The 22,783-nt window shown below is 38.0% G+C and overlaps 1 pseudogene; it reads left to right on the forward strand.

Moving 5' to 3' along the window:
* Positions 1-15,956: 15,956 nt before the first annotated feature.
* On the forward strand, positions 15,957-19,880 carry LOC114705157 (annotated as a pseudogene).
* The last annotated feature ends 2,903 nt before the right edge of the window (positions 19,881-22,783 follow it).

The following is a 22,783-nucleotide window of genomic DNA, read 5'->3' on the forward strand; positions in this document are numbered from 1 at the left end:
AGATTATACTAATGGCGATAGTGAAACAATTTTTTTGTTTATTTTGAGATTTTATTTTAAATACAACATTTTTCATTTCCCTTTCTTCCCTCCAAACCCTTTCATATACCCCTCCACACTCTTATTCAAATTCATGGCCTGTTTTTTTTTTCAGCAATTGTTATTGAATGCATATGTGTATTTGCAAACACATACTTATTCCCAAATACAACCTGTTGAGCTCCTACAGTGTTATTTTTATGTATGCTTTCAGGGCTGATTAGTTGACACTGTGTGCCAAGACATACAGCCTATTTTTGTTGCCCTTGGTTACTCCCCAGGCATGGAAGGGCAATCCCTATTGCTAAAGACACCATGCACTTCTGCAAAGAGGGCTCAGAGGCCTCTGAGCTGGATCTAACCTGAAAGCCCATCCCTGAGGACCAGCTTTCATGGTACCAGAAAGTCCCACACAAATTTCCAAAGGAGGATGGCGACCAACAGTCCAGCCCAGCTCTGATACCTATGACACAAAGTTGATTTTTAAGGCAGTCTAATTGAATGTTGGTGTCCTGTTGAGGAAGGATTAAGAGGTGTGGTTTGTTGGAGGAGATATGTCACAAGGGATGGGCTTTGAGATTTGAAGATGACTTCAACTTTCAGATTAGATGTGAGCTCACAGCTAATGCTCCAATGCCATGCTTTCGTGGGGCCATGCTCCCCACCACAATGATCATGGAACTAACACTCTGAAAGTGTAAGCAAGTCTCTAACTAAATACTTTCTTCTATGAGCTGACTTGGTAATGGTGCCTCTTCACAACAATAGAATAGTAACTAGGATACTTGGCCACTTTTATACCTTCTCTGATCTGCCTTTTCATGCACCTTTTTGTTTAGTTCTCCTTATTTATAAAATTTTAACACCAAGTATACACTGAATACAGTATCTGATCATATTTGTAAGACCAAAAACTGTAGTGATATCTAAAATTTTGTTTACTCAGCTTCCTTAAAAATCAAAAGGGCTGATGAAATAACTTGGTAGGTAAGGATTCTTGACATCAAGACAACATGAGGTTGATTTCCAAGACTCAAAAAGTGGAAAGAGAGAACTGACTTCTACAAATTGTCCATTTAGGTACATTTGGCATGTGTACACTCCCAAACACACACACACAGAGAGAGAGAGAGAGAGAGAGAGAGAGAGAGAGAGAGAGAGAGAGAGAGAGAGAGAGAGAGAGAGAGAGAGAGAGAGAGAAGAGGGGGCACAAATAATTAATAAATGTAAAAATAGTAGAAATTTTAAAAAATGCAACTTGTTTTCTTGCATGATATGACATACACTGAAAATCCACATCCTGGGATGTCATCCAGAAATGAGTGCAAGCTTCCTGGGTATAACTTAGATAGCTATGTGAACACAGTATAAATTGAATTTAGTGAGTCAATACATATTCTGAATCCAATATTTTATAACATGTTAGCCCATCCTAAGTAACGGAGATGACTTAAAGGATACTTAAATAAAGTGTAGTAAGTGCTGTGACTACTTAGACTAGAGGATCCAACAGTCAGCTAAAATCAATAGCAAATGGTAAAATCTCATTACAAACCACCCCCTCAATCAAATAAAGAATTTCTCCAGACAATGATTTACAGTTGGCATTTGCCTTGAAAAACATCTAACCACAACATCATCATATTGTAAGTATATCTGCTCTATCACAAAACTCTCCAAGGAAAAAATAATGGTTAGGTCAGAGGCAGATGTGTATGTAATACAATGCTTAAATACTTCCTTACTTTTCATAACTTTCATTAGCTTAATGTTCTTAGAGCTGTGTTTATGTCAAACTCTTCAGCCTTCCATAATACACCCAAAGACAATCTACCTCTTACATTAATAACAAATTGATCATTTTAAAAATATCACATTGTCCGTGTGTGTGTGTGTGTGTGTGTGTGTGTGTGTGTGTGTGTGTGTGTGTGTGTGTGATCTGTAGCATGAATCTTAACAGGTCTTATTAATAAAAACAAACCTGAGGCCAGGTATTGGGTGAATGCTAGAAGATCAGAGAAGCTGAACAAGCCACAGCTACCTCACCTCACCAGTTCCTTAGCTGATCCTATTTCCTCAGACTGGAAGCCTCTGAGTCCTCATCCGGAATGAATCTCAGCTTAACTGCTGCTCCAAAGCCTGGAAGATCAACCAGCTAAAAGCTTCTAGTTTCTGGTCTTCATGACTTATACACCTTTTTGCTTTCTGCCATCACCACCTGGGATTAAAGGTTCACTTTCTGGGATTAAAGGCGTGAGTCACCATGCTTGGCTATATCCTTGAACACACAGAGATCCAGGTAGATCTCTGCCTCTGGAATGCTAGGATTAAAGGTGTGTGCCTAACATCTATGTTTAGTATTGTGGCTGTTCTATCCTCTGACCCCAGATAAATTTATTAGGATGCACAATATATTGGGGAACACAATAACACCACAGTGATCCTAACATATATGTATGAATTTATATTGTTTATTCCATTTAGTAACCAAATTCTTCAATCAGGTATTTTCTGTTTGGTCTAACAAAGATACCTCATGAACTTTACCAAGTGTCGCAAAAAAAAAAAAAAAAAAAAAAAAAAAAAAAAAAAAAAAAAAAAAAAAGTTTCTCTAAGAAACCTTTTGAAATTGTTGAGATGTCTACTGTTTGAAAATCTGAAAAGAAAGTAAGATACTGAAGTGGCAGAACACATTAGCTGCAAGGAATTTTTAAGGAAGATGGAAATGAGAAGACTAAAGCTCTAAATTAAATTCTCTGCCTTAACCCTCAGCCCCCCTCTTGCTGTCACAAGTCTAGATTCATCCCAAGCCTGAGAGGAACTCAGCAGGAACTACCCTAAGATCTATCTTCTTCCACAGCAAAAACAATGTGAATGCTATGGTGGGGGTGGGGGTGGGATGATTTGTCAATTGACAACCCACAGTAAGGACAAAATTTTTCCATTTCCAATGGAAATCTCTTAAGACTTTCTTCATCTATTTATCAAAATTGGATTTTTAGTCTTCTGAGACACTGGAAGGTGAAATTGAGGCTTTACTAGCTTTGATGAACTCCTGTGTAAAATTTCAAAGAAGCTTTTGTTGAACAACTTTTTTTCTTTCTTTGTTTCTTTTATTTGCTCAAATTATTAGAAACGTCTGCTTTGATCTAAACATTTGCAATGAGGTTTCAACATAATAATATTATGGCCTACTCAGGTGCAAAAGCACACATGCTAATTAATATTTGGTTGAGTGATTTACAAAATCACTCAATTTACAAAATATCAACAGCTCAGTGTATAAATCTCTAATGTTTTACTGCTGCCCACCACTGCTGTTTAAATATTACCTGTATGTACATTTGTTGCTCCTTTTAAGTACTATACTAACTGCCATCCCATGTACTTATAAATTTCTCCACCACTGCCTTATTATTTTTCCTGGTTAATTTTAATGTTAACTTGACACACTTGAGAAGAAGGATCCTTCATTGAAGAATTACTTTGATTTGATTGGCCTGTGGAAATATATGTGGAAATATTTCTTGGTTCTCTTGTTGGATATTGAAGGTCTCTGCTTCAATTTTTGCTTGACTTCTCTCAATGATAGACTGCTGTGGAAGTCTAAGCCAAATAAACCTTCTCTTCCCTTGAGTTGGTTTTGGTAAGTGTTTTATCATATCAACAGAAAGAAACTAGAACATTATTGGGATTAGATACAGGCATTTACTTTTTCTCACCTATTGTCCAACATCACTTCTTTTTAATCTTGCTCTACCCTCAATAATAATCTTTCACCATGTCACCAAAGATTCTGAAATCCACACATAATTTAGACAATGTTTCTGATCCTCAGATCTGTATAATAGAACAAAAGCTTAATAAATGTAATGTTTGGAGCCCTTACTGTGAGTCTGTCTTGAAGATAATCACTCATACTTGTGGGATAATCTTTTTTTATACTGTAAAGATGTTTCCCTACCTAAAGCACCTTCTGACTGGTTTAATAAAGAACTGAATAGCCAATAGCTAAGCAGGAGAGAATAAACAGGACTTTGATACAGAGAGAGGGACTTGGAATTTATCTAGACATGTGAGAGGCTCCAGCAAGACACTGATGAAGTCAGACATATGGTACAGAGGAGAGGTAACTGAGCCACATGACAGAACATAGATTAATAAAAACAGGTTAATTTAAATTTTAAGAGTTAGTTGGGAAGAAGCCTAAGCTAAGGTCAAGTTTTCATAATTAATAACAAGTCTCTGTGTCATTATTTGTGAACTGGTGGCCCAAAGGAAAGTCTGACTACTACTAAATTATCTCAGTTAATCCTCTTGGAGGCTCTATTATTACCACTTTACAGATACCATAGAACACATGGAAGGTGGAGAACTCAATCCAAATCACCCAATTGAATTTTTAAGTATCACCTGAATTCCCACTTGTCTCCTGAAAATTAGGTGCTTGTTTTCTCCAAATCTGTAATATATGTTATATATCATACATACAAAATAAAATACATAATTTTTAAAAGTAAAAAGATATGCAGTAAAAACATTAGGCCTTCTCCATCCTTTGACGCCAGTCTCACAGGTCCCTTCCCACTAGCATCCTGGACTACTACTTTCTTTTTTTTTGGGGGGGGCTCTTTATTTTTTTATTATAATGCTTTATTATACATTAAGATACCCATAAATGAAAAAAAATAAACAATTTATTCAAACTGAAAGCAACTATTTTAAGGTGGAATACATGGAAGCCATTGGCATGATAAAGTCCTCTTTTCTGATAAAATGTACACATAGTCAACCACCAATTCATGATTTTTTGATCCATTTTAATTGACAAGCTAGCATGGGATTAAAGTTACTGGGGTTTGGAGTCCTGAAGGCAAATTCAAACAGACTTCCTTCTTTGTTTCTGCCATGTTTAAAGCCTTTATTCTTTTTTTTTTTTTTTTTTTTTTTTGGAGCCAGCTGCAGTGGCCCATATCTGTAATTTCAACACTTAAGAAATGGAGGCAGGGGGAACAGAAAATCAAATAATTTTTCTAGAAATTAATTTTTCTAAATTAAATTCTAAAAAAAATTATTGCCTTTCTAAAAAAAAATTATTGCCTTGTCAGTGGCCACATTCTTGATTATTTCTATAAGAAACTCCACTTCCATCCAGTTGTATAACCAAATCTCCCCTTTTCTGAGTACTGCCAGTCATTCCACAATCTGTAGTTTTGTGACACTCCTCTTCTTCCAGCTCATTTGCATTTGCTTCTTAATCACAATGACAGCCTCATAGGCAGGGAAAGTATTAGGTGCTTATAGACAAATTTCTAAATGGTCATATTAAATAAAAAAAACATGGAGCCAGATATAGGAGTGAAAACCTGAAAGATCAGGGAAATAGGAATACCAACAGCTAACCTTAACTCACCAACTCCACAGCTTCCAAAGCAGGGTGCTTCCTGTCTACCCATGCCTATACACCTTGCTGTTCTGCCATCTGATTTGCTCTCTCTGTCCAGCTACATCACTTCTGCTTCCTGCTCAGCTCTGTCACTTTCTGTCTGTCTGTACAGACCTCCAGACCTCCATGGTTAACTACTGTTGGAGTTTAAGGCATGTTCTGCCATGCCTGATTCTGTTCCCAGTGTTGCCTTAAACTCACAGAGATTCAGACAGATTCCTGCCTCCCAAGTTTTATGATTAAAGGCATGTGCTACCATTGTCTTCGATATAGTTGCTGGCTTTTTCCTCTGATCTCCAGGCAAATTTTATTGGGAGACAGTATATTGCGGGACACAATACCTCACCAAAGGTGCTACTTAACTTTTTTTCCTTTTTTATTTTATTTTATTTTACAATACAATTAAGTTATACATATCAGTCACGGATTCCCTTGTTCTCCCCACTCATGCCCCTCTCCCCTTCCCCCCAGCCCACTCCCCATTCCCACCTACTCCAGGGCAAAGCCTCCCCAAAATACTGAGATCAACCTGGTAGACTCAGTCCAGGCAGGTCCAGTCTCCTCCTCGTAGACCGAGCCAAGTGAACCTGCATAAGCCCCAGGTTTCAAACAGTCAACTCATGCGATGAGCACAGGACCCAGACCCACTGCCTGGATGCCTCCCAAACAGATCAAATCAATCAACTGTCTCACCCATTCAAGAGGGCCCCTCAGCCATTGGTTCATAGTTCATGTGTTTACATTCATTTGGCTATTTGTTCCTGTGCTTTATCCAACCTTGGTTTCAACAATTCTCACTCATATAAACCCTCCTCTTTCTCACTAATTAGACTCCTGGAGCTCCACCTGGGGCGTAGCCGTGGATCTCTGAATCCAGTTCCCTCAGTCTTTGGATGGGGTTTCTAGCATGACAATTAGGGTGTTTGGCCATCCCATCACCAGAGTAGGTCAGTTCCAGCTGTCTCTCGATCATTGCCAGCAGTCTATTGTGGGGGTATCTTTGTAGATTTCTGTGGGCCTCTCTAGCACTTTGCTTCTTCCTATTCTCATGTGGTCTTCATTTACCATGGTCTCCTATTCCTTGTTTTCCCTCTCTGTTCTTGATCCAGCTGGGATCTCCCACTCCCCCAAGCTGTCTTTCCCTCGACCCTTGCCCTTCATTACCCCCACTCATGTCCAGGCTGCTCATGAAGATCTCATCCATTTCTCTGTCACTGGGCAATGCCCATGTCTTTCTTGGGGTCCTGTATTCCAGGTAGCCTCCCTGGTGATGTGAGTAGCAGTCCAATCATCCTTGTTCCACATCTAGTATCCTCCTATGAGTTAGTACATACCATATTTGTCTTTCTGAGTCTGGGTTACCTCACTCAAGATGATTTTTTCTAGATCCATCCATTTGCCTGCAAACCTCATGATGTCATTGTTTTTCTCTGCTGAGTAGTATTCCATTGTGTATATGTACCACATTTTATTTATCCATTCTTCAGTTGAAGGGCATCTAGGTTGTTTCCAGGTTTTGGCTATTACAAACAATGCTGATATGAACATAGCTGAGCAAGTGCTCTTGTAGTATGATTGAGCATTCCTTGAATATATGCCCAAGAGTGTTATAGCTGGATCTTGTGGGAGATTGGTTCCCAATTTTCTAAGAAAGCACCATATTGATTTCCAAAGTGGTTGTACAAGCTTGCATTCCCACCAGCAGTAGAGGAGAGTTCCCCTTGCTCCACATCCTCTCCAGCATAAGGTGTCTTCAGTGTTTTTGATCTTAGCCATTCTGACAGGCATAAGGTGGTATCTCAGAGTTGTTTTGATTTGCATTTCCCTGATGATTAGGGATGTTGAGCAATTTCTTAAATGTCTTTCAGCCATTTGAGTTTTCTCTGTTGAGTTCTATAGCCCATTTCTTAATTGGACTGTTGGGCATTTTGATGTATAATTTCTTGAGTTCCTTACATATTCTGGATATCAGTCCTCTGTCAGATGTAGGGTTGGTGAAGACCTTTTCCCATTCTGTAGGCTGTCGCTTTGCCTTGCTGACTATATCCTTTGCTATACAAAAGCTTCTCAGTTTCAAGAGGTCCCATTGATTGATTGTTCCTCTCAGTGTCTGTGCTACTGGTGTTGTATTTAGGAAGTGATCTCCTATGCCAATGCATTCAAGACTACTTCCGATTTTCTCTTCTAGCAGGTTCAGAGTAGCTGGATTTATGTTGAGGTCTTTGATCCACTTGGACTTAAGTTTTGTGCACGGTGACAGATATGGATCTATTTGCAGCCTTCTACACATTAATATCCAGTTATGCCAGCACCATTTGTTGAAGATGCTTTCTTTTTTCCATTGTACACTTTTGGCTTCTTTGTCAAAAATTATACGTTCATAGGTGTGCGGATTAATGTCAGGGTCTTCAATTTGGTTCCATTGGTCCACATGTTGGTTTTTATGCCAATACCAAGTTGTTTTTATTACTGTAGCTCTATAGTAGAGCTTGAAGTCAGGGATTGTGATGCCTCCAGAGGTTGTTTTATTGTACAGGATTCTTTTGGCTATCCTAGGTTTTTTGTTTTTCCATATGAAGTTGAGTATTATTCTTTCCAGGTCTGTGAAGAATTGTGTTGGTATTTTGATGGGGATTGAATTGAATCTGTAGATTGCTTTTGGTAAAATTGCCATTTTTACTGTTAGTTCTGCCTATCCATGAACATGGAAGATCTTTCCATTTTCTGACATCTTCAATTTCTTTTTTCAGGGACTTAAAGTTCTTGTCATATAGGTCCTTCACTTGCTTGGTTAGTGTTACACCAAGGTATTTTATGTCATTTGTGGCTATTGTAAATGGTGATGTGTCTCTGATTTCCTTCTCAGACGTTTTGCCAATTGTATATAGGAGGGCTACTGATTTTTTGAGTTGATCTTGTATCCTGCTATGTTGCTGAAGGTGTTTATAAGCTGTATCAGTTCCTTGGTGGAATCTTTGGGGTCACTCAAGCATACTATCATGTCATCTGGAAGTAGGGAAAGCTTGACTTCTTCCTTTCCAATTTGTATCCCCTTAATCTCCTTATGTTGTCTTATTGCTCTGCCTAGAGCTTCAAGTACTATATTGAATAAGTATGGGGAGAGCGGATAGCCTTGCCTTGTTCCTGATTTTAGTGGAATAGCTTTGAGTTTCTCTCCATTTAATTTGATGTTGGCTGTTGGCTTGCTGTAAATTGCCTTTATTATGTTTAGGTATGTTCCATGTATTCCTGATAGCTCCAAGACCTTTATCATGAAGTGGTGTTGGATTTTGTCAAATGCTTTTTCTGCATCTAGTAAGATGATCATGTGGTTTTTTTCTTTGAGTTCATTTATATGGTATATTACATTGAAGGACTTTCGTATGTTGAACCACCCTTGCATCCCTGGGATGAAGCCTACTTGATCATGGTGGATAATTGTTTTGATGTGTTCTTGGAGTCTGTTTGCCAGTATTTTATTGAGTATTTTTGCATCAGTGTTCATGAGGGAGATCAGTCTGTAGTTCTCTTTCTTTGTTGTATCCTTGTTTGGTTTAGGAATCAAGGTAACTGTAGCCTCATAGAAGAAGTTTGGTAATGTTCCTTCTATTTCTATTGTGTGGAACAATTTAGAGAGTATTGATATTAACTCTTCTTTGAACATCTGGTAGAATTCTACACTGAAACCATCTGGTCCTGGGCTTTTTTTGCTTGGGAGACTTTTAATGACTGTTTCTATTTCCTTAGAGGTTATTGGAGTATTTAAATAGTTTATCTGGTCTTGATTTCACTTAGGTATGTGGTACCTATCCAGAAAATTATCCATTTCTTTTACATTTTCCAGTTTTTGTGGAGTAGAGGTTTTTGAAGTATGACCTGATGATTCTCTGGATTTCCTCAATATCTGTTGTTATGTCTCCCTTTTCATTTCTGATTTTGTTGATTTGGATTCTCTCTTTCTGTCTTTTGGTTAGTTTGGATAAGGTGATTTTCTCAAAGAACCAACTCTTTGTTCCATTAATTTTTTGTATTCTCTTTGTTTCTATTTTATTGATTTCAGCTCTCACTTTTATAATTTCCTAGTGTCTATTCTTCCTGGGAGACTTTGCTTCTTCTTTTTCTAGAGCTTTCAGGTGTACTATTAAGTCACTATTGTGAGATTTCTCCAACTTCTTTATGTGGGCATTTAGTGCTATGAATTTCCCTCTTAGCATTGCTTTTATAGTGTCCCATAAGTTTGAGTATGTGGTGTCTTCATTTTTCGTTGATCTCTAGGAAGTCTTTAATTTCTTTCTTTATTTATTCCTTAACCCATTGGTGATTCAGTTGAGCATTATTCAGTTTCCATGAGATTGTAGGTTTTCTGTAGTTTTGTTGTTGTTGAAATCTAACTTTAGACCCATGGTGGTCTGATAGAACACAGGAGGAGGTTATTCCAGTTGCTTTGTATCTGTTGAGATTTGCATTGTGGCCAAGTATGTGGTCAGTTTTAGAGAAGGTTCATTGGGGTGCTGAGAAGAAGGTATATTCTTTTTTTGTTAGTATGGGATGTTCTGTAGATATCTACTAAGTCCATTTGAGTCATGACATCAGTTAAGTCCTTTATTTCTCTGTTAAGTTTCGATTTGGGGTATCTGTCCAGTGGTGAAAGTGGGGTGTTGAGATCTCCCACTATTAATGTGTGGGGTTTTATATGTGGTTTAAGCTTTAGTAATGTTTCTTTTACTTATGTGGGTGCCCTTGTTTTTGGCGCATAAATGTTCAGAATTGAAACTTCATCTTGGTGGATCTTTCCTGTGATGAGGATGTAATGCCCTTCTTGATCTCTTTTGATTGATTTTAGTTTGAAGTCTATTTTGCTGAATATCAGGATGGCTACACCCACTTGTTTCTTAAGACCATTTGATTGGAAAGTCTTTCCCAGCATTTTATTCTTAGGTGTATCTATCTTTGAATTTGAGATGTGTTTCTGTATACAGCAGAAAGATGGGTCCTGCTTTCGTATCCATTCTGTAAGCCTATGTCTTTTTATAGGTGAATTAAGTCCATTGATATTAAGGGATATTAATGACCAGTGATTGTTCATCCCTGTTATTTTTGGTGGTAGTGTGTGTGTACTTCTTTTCTTTGGGGTTTACTGCTGTGGCTTTATCTATTGCCTGTGTTTTCAAGGGTGTATCTGACTTCCTTTGGTTGGAATTTTCCTTATAATGCTTTCTGTAGGGCTGGGTTTGTGGATAAGTATTGTTTAAATCTGGCTTTGTCTTGGAATGTCTTGTTTACTCTGTCTATGATGATTGAAAGTTTTTCTGGGTATATTAGTCTGGGCTGGCATCCATGGTCTCTTAGTGTCTGCATTACATCTGTCCAGGTCCTTCTGGCTTTCAAAGTCTCCATTGAGAAACTGGGTGTTATTCTGATGGGTTTACGTTTATAGGTCACTTGGCCTTTTTCCTTTGCTGCTCTTAATATTCTTTCTTTATTCTGTACATTTAGTTGTTTAATTATTATGTGTCGAGGGGACTTTTTGGGGGGAACTAGTCTGGTGTTCTGTAGGCTTCTTGTATCTTCATAGGCATTTCCTTCTTTAAGTTGGGAAAGTTTTCTTCTATGATCTTGTTGAATATATTTTCTGTGCCTTTGAGTTGGTATTCTTCACCTTCTTCTATCCCTATTATTTGTAGGTTTGGTCTTTTCATGGTGTCCCAAATTTCTTGGACATTTTGGTTTATGTCTTTGTTGGCTTTAGTGTTTTCTTTGACTGATGAGTCTATTTCTTCTACAGTATCTTCAACGCCAGAGATCCTCTCTTCCATCTCTTGCATTCTGTTGGTTATACTTGCATCTGAAGTTCCTGATCGTTTACTCAGATTTTCTATTTCCAGCATTCCCTCTGTTTGTGTCTTCTTCATTTTTTCTATTTACCTTTTCATGTCTTGGACTGTTTCCTTCATTTGTTTCATTGCCTTTTCATGATTTTCTTTCAGTGCTTTATTGTTTTCTTCTATTTTATTTGTCCTTTCCTCTAGTTTTTATATCATTCTTCCCATTTTTTTTGTCTTTTCCTCTATACAAGCCTCTACCTTCGTCATGATGTTATTCATAAGGCTATTTTCTTCTGCTTCTTCCAATTTTTGATGTTCAGGTCTAGATGTTGGAGGAGGGCTTGGTTCTGGTGATGCTGTATTGCTCTTCATTTTGTTGTATGTACTTCTGCCTTGACGTCTACCCATCTCCTTGTGGTTCGTTCTTGGTCTTATCAGCACATTTGGTTTGGACAGAGCTGACAGATTCAGGAAGTCTCTCTCTCTTGTCCTGATGGGAACTCTCTTGTTCAAATGGGAACTCCGGGGCAGGATGGGAGCTCTTGTCCAGAAGGGAAGTCCTGGGCAAGATGGGAACTGCAGGCTGGTCTCTAAGTCTCAGAAAGTAGCTGGGGTCTCGGGCAGATGAGCGTGGGGGCAGGGCGTGGAGATTGCAGGGTCTGCCGGGGGTCTTGGAAAAGGGGAGCCTTCCCAGTAAGGCTAGAAGGGAACCTTTCTAGTGGCCAGAACCTGGGGCCAAGTTGGGCAGGTTTCCCTGTAGTGGCTGGTGCCCAGGGATGGGGTCTAGGCTGAACCCAGACACTTTACCTCTGGTCTAGAAGGGAAGTCCGGGGCCCTATTTAACTTTTAAAATGTCCCAGTAGTAGTCCCAAAGGTAGTTTACCATGTGTAACAATTGTAATTAAAAACTTCTCAATGTTACTTCTAATAATTATTGAGCTACTTCTCATTTAGAAAATTTCCACCTAACTCAATATCATATATTGAATAGATGGAATAATTAAAGTGAGACGGGATAGTGGTGGTGAGAGAGAGAGAGAGAGAGAGAGAGACAGAGAGAGAGAGAGAGAGAGAGAGAGAGAGCGCACATTTGATTTAAACTCTCTTGGACAGAAAGTATGTTGATCTTATTAACAAGGCATAGTTTGTGCCCACCAGAATGTCCTCATGTTACAGCTGATCATAGAACATTTGATAAATAAATTCTACAATAATTCAATCAAACACAACTTTTATTGACCTTATATGCAAATGATCTTACTATACTTTCAATTTCAATCAGAAGTTTCAATCAGAAATCTGATATTGATGTGTTTTTCAAAAAGTTTGTGAAACAAATGTGCCTTTATAAAGATTATTCTCTTGCTGCACCTCATCCCATTCCATTGTACTGGCTAATTTCATTTTTCTTAGAATGCAATTTTTAAAAGATGTTTTAATTAGGCAAAAGTACAAATAAACTCAAAATATTGACTCATCACTGAATGAGCTCTATATAAGACATTATTGAAATGATATCATCTGACTTTGATCTTAAAATTAAGGCACAATTAGCCAAATATGTGGCTAACATCTATAATCCAAATACTTAAAAGGCTGAGATGAAAGGACTGCAATAAGTACAAGGCTGGCCTGGGTAATAATCTGAGCTACACTGTGAGAACCAGTGTCATTTCCTTCCCTAAGAAAAAGAGAGAATAAGATAAAGCTTTCATAAGTCATTTCAAATTTTTCAGCAACTTCTGCTCATCTAGTCATTTTTAAATTTTACATAAAATAAATGTTGCCACTGTATTTTATTGTATAAACATTTCATAACTAAAAATATTAATATAAATTTGAGGAAACCTATAATGAAAATCACTTCATATTCATGTAATTGAGTACAATAATAAACATTGAAGAAATGGCAAGAATAGCCACTTCTGAAATATTTAAACACTATTAATGTTATTCTTCAGTTTTACTGTTTATGAAACAATACTGAGGCATATCTTAACTTCAGATCAATTGGACCAATATCTATTAGGGTTGTCTCTAAATTAATGTTCACATTCTACTTATTTCCTACCTCCTTCTGATGAGATTGTTTTTAAAAGAAGATAGTTAAAATAAGACAAAAAAGAGAGTTTAATAGACATTTTTAATGCTTCTCCAATTGATGTTTTATAAATTTTTAGCAGTTATGGTACAAATGTAAGAAACATTTTAAAAGGTAAAGCATGGTTAACATAAAACTATAGCTATTGATGCATTTGATTGAATAGTTTAGAACATTTAAAAACTAATTTCTATTTATCTAATTGTCATTGCAGTTTAAATTCTGAACAATTTATGTTCTATTCATAAATTATAATGATCTGAATTAATACAAGAATAACTATACTATCCAATATTTAAGGATGGATTACAAAATATTTCTCTGATAGCTTTTCCATTCAGTTAAAAAATAATTTCAGGCTGAAGAGATGGCTCCATGGTTCAGCACTTGCCACACAAACTATAGGACCAGACTTTGGATGCTCAGAATCCATGTCAGTTCTGAGTGGGCATGGTGGCCTATGTCAGGCATTCCTGTCTTTGAAGCAGTTTTTGTTACAAGCTGACTAACAAGACTAGCCACATTGGTAAGTTCTGGCTTTGACTGAGAGACTTTTGCACACATTCTCACCCTCACACACGTGCCTTCCCACATACACAACACACATGTACTCATACACCAAATTCACATGAAAATGGGGAAAATGCTATCAGTCTTACATCTCACACCTCATCCAATTTCATACTTTTGCAATTTTGCAATATTAATTTATGACAACTAATTAATTCATGGAATTAATTTATAGAATTTTGAGGAAATTCTACAATGAATATTTTAAATTTGTATTTAGGTGTGTGTGTGTGTGTGTGTGTGTGTGTGTGTGTGTGTGTGTGGTTACATGTCTATATGTGTACTGTGTGAATACAGGTGCCAATTTAGGTCAGAAGACAGTGTCAGATTTCCTGGATATGGAGTTAAAGGCAATTTTGTGCCACCTAGTGTGAGTGCTGGGAACTGAAACTGGGTCCTCTGTTGTAGTTACAAGCATCTTCTTGTAACCACTGATCCATCTCTCTTAGCCCCTACAATTAAGTTTATATGTAATTTAGCTGAGCACATTTTTCCATTGAATAATATGAATATATAAAGAAAAGAAGTATCTGGGTGAGGGGTACATGCCTTTAACCTGAGCACTTGGGAGTCAGAAGCAGGTTGATCTCTGTGAGCTCCAGGCCACCCTGGTCAACATTGTGAATTCCAGGACAACCAGTGCTATGTAGAGAGAGACCTAGTTTCAAAAAACTAAAACAAAGAACAAAAATAAATAAATAAATAAATAAAACCCAGTGTCAAATAAAAAATTGGTGGCTCCTTATTAATCTTTTATTTTAATTATCCAACCAATAAAATAAAAACTATCAAAGAAGAATCTGATTCATTAGAATAGGTCTGCATCTATTGTAACAGTATTCCTGATTTAATACTCATGAGTGAGCATCCTTGTCTTAGAATATCCAGCCAAGTGTACTTGTGAACCAACAGGATTTCTTCCCTGAAAGATACTGTTTCAGAGTAATATCTTCTTTCCATTATTATTTTTTATTATTTTGTTGTTATTATGTGTAGATGTAACCATTTTGTTAAATAAGAAACACAGAGCCAACTACAGAGTTAAAAGCCAAGAGGTGAGAGCAATAGCTAAGAGCTAAGATTAAAAACCTTACCCTTCACTGCCACTGCTGTCCTACCTCCCCGCAAGAGACCTACTTCCTGTGTGTTTGTCCTTTTTTTTGACTTTCTATTCTGCCTTCTCATTGGTTGTAAACCTAACCACATGACCTCCTCGTCACTGCCCATCTATACAGACCTCCAGGTCTTCTATGGTTGGTATTGAGATTATAGGCGTGTGTCTCCATGCTAGTGGTATCCTTGAACACACAGAGATCTGCCTGTCATGTGGTCGGGATTAAGGGTGTGTGCTACCACTGCCAGACTTCTGCTATGGCTTGCTATTAGCTCTGACCTCCAGGCAACTTTATTTATTAACATACAAATAAAATCACATTTCAGTACAAATAAAATATCACCATAATTATGTTTTTGTTTTGTATATGGTTGTTTTTTATGTCTTTTCACCGCATGTGTTCCTGGCACCTACAGAGACCAGACAAGGGTATGGGAGTCTCTAGAACTTAATTTAATAGATATTTGTGAGCTGCCAGGCAGATGGTAGGAACCAAACACAAATCTCTTGAAGAGCAACCAGTTCTCTTACCATTTAGCAATCTCTCCAGCCTCCTTCTACATTTTTAAATTTTAATTTTTGTCTGTTTTTGTAATCATACTTGCTACTGTAAACTTGACCATGTTTCCCAGAGACAGCAAGATTATGTGTGGGAACCAATGACCTGTACTTAATAAGCCCTCTGGGCTCTTTGAACTCTCTAAAACTTGAACACCACGGGCATTACTAAGATATTGGGTAATGGGCTCAAATAGAGTAATTCACTTTTCTGGTTATTAGCCAAAACTTTCTAGTGAAGATTGGTTTGTGTTATAATGTAAATGGATGTGGAACCATGTAAGTAAACCAGGGGGAGGAATCATGGGTAAGAGCTGATGTACCTTTCACATGTCTACATAAAGATTTCCTTTACAGTTTAAAAGCTGTGTGTCCCAAGTGTCTTTATTTTTATTGTTTTAATTTTTAATTAAAACATAATTACATCATTTTACCCCTTCACTTTCCTCATCCACCTTCTCCCAAGTCTCCTCCCTCCAACTTCTTCCACATTCCCCATCTCACTCTCAAATTGATAGCCTCTTCATCCCTGATTTTTATTGTTACAAATATGTGTAAATATATAAACAAGTATATAAATACAACCTACCAAGTATGTTTTTGTTATTTGCATGTAAACAGTTTCAGGACTGACCTCTCTGTATTGGATGATCAGTAAGGAGGCTCATCCCTGAGTAAAGCTAACTCTTCATCTCTCATCAGTCATCAGTTGCCCATTCCAGGGGTATAACCTCATGAGATTTCCCCCATTTTGTATTAGCATGTCTAATGATATTGGCATTGTTTATATCTTATTTATGCAGCCATTTTATGAGAACCAGCAGACTTCCTGATGTTCTGGCTCTTAGATTCTTCCCAGACCTTCTTCTGCACCAAGCCCCTGTTTCATGACAGTCCCTGAGCCATAGATGTAGGAACTGTGATGTATGTAGCAAGTCTTTCTCTGTACCACCAGTTTTCAAAAATAATGACATGAAGATTTATTATTAATTATGAAAGCTTGGCCTTAATTTAGGCTTGTCCCACTAGTCCCTATAACTTAAATTAACCCATTCGTTTTAATCGATGGTCTGTCACATCACTTGTTACTTCATCTCTCATGCTCATACTGCTCATGCTGCTTTCTCTGCATCTGGCTGGAGACCCTACCTTTATTCTTCTCCTTGTCCTCTCTGCCCCTCCAAAGTCCTGTCTATCCTCTTCCTGCCTAATTATTGGCCATCTAGCTCTTTATTAAACCAATAACAGTGACATATCTTCACAAGTATAAAGGAATAATCTGCAACAGATGTAGATGTACCCATTTGGGCGGGGACACCCACAATCTGTTGATTTCTGTATTGTGTCCAATGTGGTTTTCTGTGATGGTCTCACTTTACTGCAAAGAGAAACTTCTTTGATGGGCTACACTTATCTTTGGGTATAAGGATAAGACTTAGAATGTAGTAAGGAATTGGCCTAGCAAAGTGGTGGTAATAGATTCTCTTCTAAGAGTCTAGATTCATTAAAATATTTTAATTAATTCTTTGAAAATTTTTTTATTATTTTTTAATTTTATAATTTAATTTAATTTTACATATCAGCCACGGATTCCCCTGTCCTCCCTCCTCCCCGCCTCCACCACGCCCTCCCCCCAATCTACTCCCTATTCCCACCTCCTCCAGGGCAAGGACTCCCCTGGGGATTCAGCTCAGCCTCGTAGATTCAGTCCAGGCGGGTCCAGTCTCCTCCTTCCTTCACCCAGACTGAGCAAAGTATCCCAGCATAGGCCTCAGGATCCAAAAAGCCAGCTCATGCACAAAGGATAGGTCCCGGTCCCACTGTCTGAGGGCCTCCCAAACAGTTCAAGCTAATCAACTGTCTCACTTATCCAGAGGGCCTGATCCAGTTGGGGGCTCCTCAGCTATTGGTTCATAGTTCCTGTGTTTCCACTAGTTTGACTATTTGTCCCTTTGCTTTTCCAATCATGATCTCAACATCTCTCACCCATACAATCCCTCCTCTTTCTCTCTGATTGGACTCCTGGAGCTCCACCAGGGGCATGGCCATGGATCTCTGCATCTGCTTCCATCAGTCATTGGATGAGAGTTCTAACACGACAGTTAGGGTATTTGGCCATCTGATCACCAGAGTAGGTCAGTTCCGGCACTCTCTTGACCATTGTCAGTAGTCTATTGTGGAGGTATCTTTGTGGATTCCTAGGGACCTCTCTAGCACTTTGCTTTATCCTATTCCCATGGGGTCTTCATTTATCATGGTCTCTCTTTCCTTGTTCTCCCTCTCTGTTCTTGATCCAACTGGGATCTCCCTCTCCCCTAAGCTCTCTTTCCCCCGACCCTTGCCCTCCATTACTCCCCCTCATGTCCAGTTTGCTCATATAGATCTCATCCATTTCTCTGTCGTTGGACAATCCCTGTGTCTTTCTTAGGGTCCTCTTTACTAGGTAGCCTCCCTGGAGTTGTGAGTAGCAGTCTAGTCATCCTTTGTTTTAAATCTAGTATCCATCTATGAGTGAGTACATACCATGTTTGTCTTTCTGGGTTACCTCACTAAGGATGATTTTTTCTAGATCCACCCATTTGCCTGCAAACCTCATGATGTCATTGTTTTTTCTCTGCTGAGTAGTACTCCATTGTGTATATGTACCAAATTTTATTTATCCATTCTTCAGTTGAAGCATTCTTTAACCCCTCACCCAGCTCTTTTCACATTCCATCTACTTCCTTACCCACTCAAGTTTATGTTTTCATTTTTCCTATAATCCCACCAAATCAACCCTTAGAAGTGGATCCTGCTCTGTAGCATGGTAAATCTATTAGGATCCACACCCTTAAAAGAACTGAGTCTCTCTTCCCCTAAAGCTATCAATTGCACTACTTCATTAGACAAGTGTAGGACTGTGTGTCCACCTCCATTTCCCATAATGGTATTTTATTTCACTTGATCTTGCTCAGATTTTGGTGCATGCTATCATAATTCTTGTGAGATCATATATGCGACTTCCCTGTTGTATCTGGAAAACCTTCTATTTAGTCATCAGCCTCCTATGGTTCTTACAATCTTCCCATCTCTTTACCCATGATGATCCCCGAGTCTTGGGAGGCCTGGAAGCCCATGTAGGGCTGAGCATGCTACCATCTCTTGTTTTTTGTACATGTGCCAATTATAATCTCTATAATCACCTTCCATATCAAAAAGCAGCTTTTCTGACAAGAGTTGAGAGATATAAGAATCCATGGATATAGTGATAAGCAACCAAGTGTCCATTTAATACTGTATCTATTTAATAAAATAATAGTATTAAGTTATCATCTAGGACCTTAATGCTGAGCTCACATTCATATCTACAACCAGATCTGAATATATTTTATATACAAGAGAAAGTAAGTAATGTAATAATAGGAAAGGAAGGGTTTTAAATTGTGTTGGAAGAAAAGAGAAAGAGTGGTAAAAAGAGAAGTAGAGCGGCTGAGCTTGCAGACCCCAACAGAGAAGGTAGGGGCCTCCGCCAATGGAGGCCCTGCAGTGGCTCCTCCACAGCCCGAGCGGGCTGGCTGGCCTCCCTTCGCCTCTCCTCCTCGCTGGAGGTGCCCAGTGGGGTGACAGGGACCAATGAAAAATCTCTTCCTAAAATGATCCGATTGAGCGAAACAGACTTAAAAGTTATGGCACGGGATGAGTTGATTCTAAGATGGAAACAATTGGAAGCATACATTCAAACATTGGAGGAAAGTACACAGACCTTAATTCAAACGATGTGACTGGCTTGAGGGAATCTGAAGAAAAACTAAAGCAGCAACAGCAGGAGCCTGCATGCAGAGAAACATTCTTGTCATGCGGTTAGCAACCAAGGAAGAGGAGATGCAAGAGTGTACTACTCAAATCCAGTACTCAAGCAAGTCCAGCAGCCGAGTGTTGTCCAACTGTGATCAACAATGGTAGACCCAGCGATCAACTTGTTTTTCCTAAAAATGAAAGGTGAACAGACTAAAGACAAACTGGAGCAAGCCCAAAATAAACTGAGTGTGTGGAAGTCATACTCCCCAGTCAAGACTTCCCTGACAGTCCCACCTCGAGAAAGCTGTGGTGGGACAGCCAAGTACTCGTTTCCACACCAAGACTCAGACTTTTTGAGCCAAAAAAAGCCACATTCTTATACTGTCAAGCTTGTAATGGTTAATGTAAAACTTACCAGATGAACCTTGTGTTTCAGCTTTTCTCTTCCCCTTCCCCTCATTTCAGAGGCCTGATGCCGACGGACTATTCCGAAGTCCAAAAGTCCGAAGGCCACCTCCAAAAAATTCCCCTTCTAGAACATGAAGACACTTGAGAAGTGTTTCTGTTTGAAGAAAATAGAGGGGAAAACAGAAGTCAAGTCTGTGGCACACTGTGTCTCCAGACAGTTTGGAGGATTGAAAACCTAGAGTTTTAAAATCATGTAAAATTACAGTAAAGTGGAATATTCATTGCTCTTAACCTTGAGCATAGTGACTTAGAGACACTGTACATCAGTTATGCCAATAAGACTGTGGACTTCATGATCATTGAACTACTGGGTCAAAACTCAAATGAGAATTTTGCCTTTAAAGGGTTTGCATGCTAAGAACCAATTTCTAATAAGCTGTGAGACAATCAAGTCATAACTACCAGTACAGGTAATGCATATATTTATCCATTAGCTCTGAGCTCTATATTACATAATGAAGCCTTAAATCTATGTGGTTTCTGTCAATGGTTTGTTCTTTGAATGGTCATGGAAACTATAAATAACCTTAATGGCAGACTGTAAAAACGTGAAGGTGTGGTCTCACACTTCAGGTTTAAAGTGTTTGAAACATTCTGAGTATTCATTTCACAACTAGATTGTATAAGGTATTGGCCGTGAAGAGACTCCCTTTATTCAGTAAACCCTCATCTCACTCAGCAGTCACATGTTGAACAGTATTGTCATTGGTGTTAAATGAGGGAATGTGTTCCCTCATTGTATTTGGGCCTTTTGTATCTAATTCTTGATATTGAATTAAATGTACCTTGAAAAAAAAAGAGAGAAGTAGAAATGATGCTATAGAAACAGGAAATTTTGGTAAAATAGATATTACACTAACAATAATCTTAAGAGAGTCTCTTGGTTGGAAATGATGCCAACCACAGCAATGAACATAGAATATAATGATCAAGCAATTCATGAAAGCATTCTTGAGACAATCTGCAAGTTTTGCTGATGATGGTTTCAGATCCCTGACATATTTAGTAAATTAAAGTCATTCCCTGAGGAACCATAGATTCATTATCATGAATCTAGCCTATGAAAACACAGGCTGTCTAGAGTGCAGTAGCCTGTGTTGATGACTACTCATGTGTGATAATTGTTTTCTAGGTGATGTAAGGACAGAAAGCCTAGTGCAATTCTTCTTCCAAGGTTGTCTCTATTGTTTTAATTTCTGGTTCACAGAAAAGAAATGGGATTCAAATAATGCTTTCTTTCCAATGCAGTGCCAGCCATGTTTGAATGCAATCTCCTTTACTCAGAATTGATATTTAAACTTGGAAGTTTTCAGATTTCTCATCTGTAGGATTATGAAAGCAAAATACCATAAACCATTCTTGTACTGTACCTAATTTAAAAAACTCCGTATATTATAAGTTCCAAATTGGTTGGAGATAAGATAATTTATAAATTAATGAAAAATTATATAATTACACTGTGTGTAGCTTTATCCTGTCTTAAAACCTTCCCTCCTGGGTGGATTAGAGAAGCTGAGGAGACTCACTAGAATGTCAGGAAACTCAAAAGACTCACAAAGACCCTCCCTAAGATTACATAAGCAAGAAACAAATGTCAGAGGAAAGGGGGCTATGGTCATACAGCTGCTGCTTTTTGGACAGGAACTTTCACTGATACACCTCTATTAGTCCTCACTCATGCTTTGGTAAGCTTTTTGGTAAGGCAGCTGCTCTTGAATCACCTAAACTTCTGTAGGCAGCTGTATCAATCACCCTGTATATAATACCTATAACATTGTTTCACCATGCTGGACTTGGATGGAATCAATTCTTTTACTTTGTTCTCTCTATCTGTAGAGAATGGAGATAAACTCTCCTGGAAAAAAACATACCTTAGCACCATAAAACTGCATAAAAGTACTTTTATAAAGTGATATTTAGATGTATACAAATCATTTTATATACTAATTTCTATATTCTAAAGTATGCGTCTTATGACATTTTCATAAATAATAGTCATTTTTTTCTTTTTGCACAGGATATAAAATTCAAAGCTTTGTTCATGTTAATTTGAGCCTGTATTCTACCAATGAGCTCTCCCCAGTCATAAGCACTTAATTTTATATCTTAAACACTATTTCAGGAGTTTATTCAGTTACTAATGATTTTCTAAGTTTTTCTCATGGAGTCTATTGTCTATGTGCATCTGTACTTATGTTTTAGGTTAACAAAGTCTCCATTATTCTTTTTAGGGGAGACTTAAAACAGCATGTTATGAGATGGGACATAAGATATTAGACCACCTTTGACTCACTCAATTTAATGTGTGGAGTGTTTCTTCACTGCCAGCCATCTGTTAGGGTAACAGACTTGAAAGACTAGTGGTGCTAGACTTAAGACAGCCATTTAACCTTTCATAGTTTTCAGCTTCTATTTGTAAAATTTTAATTTTGGAGAAATAGATGATAGATGAAAGATAGATGACAGAGTATGTAGATAAATGCAAACTCACAAAAAACAGTATAATGAAGAAACACATATCTGGTTCTCAGCAAATATCTTCCTTCCAATGGGAATCTTATTTTCATTTCAGCTATATGCTCCTTGATTCATGAGACAAAAAGTCTAAATGGAAACAAAGGATGAGTTTTAATGCATGGCCAGTCTGGTCATGAGGAAATAGCCTTCAAGTGTGGCATCATCAGTACCTGCAAGTAAACACTTGAGATTTGAGGGGTGTAAAAGGACAAGAGAATATTAATATTCAGCTATAGTTTTGGAAAACAATTGCTTATATACCAAAAATTTCTCTATCTTGGTCCCACAGAAGAGAAAATTCCATGTAGGTATGGATGTACCCGCAAACTGAGTCACCAGTCTGAGCACAATGCTAAATACACATGTAT

This window comes from Peromyscus leucopus, chromosome 19, assembly GCF_004664715.2.
Source record: "Peromyscus leucopus breed LL Stock chromosome 19, UCI_PerLeu_2.1, whole genome shotgun sequence".
In the NCBI taxonomy this organism is placed as follows: Eukaryota; Metazoa; Chordata; class Mammalia; order Rodentia; family Cricetidae; genus Peromyscus; species Peromyscus leucopus.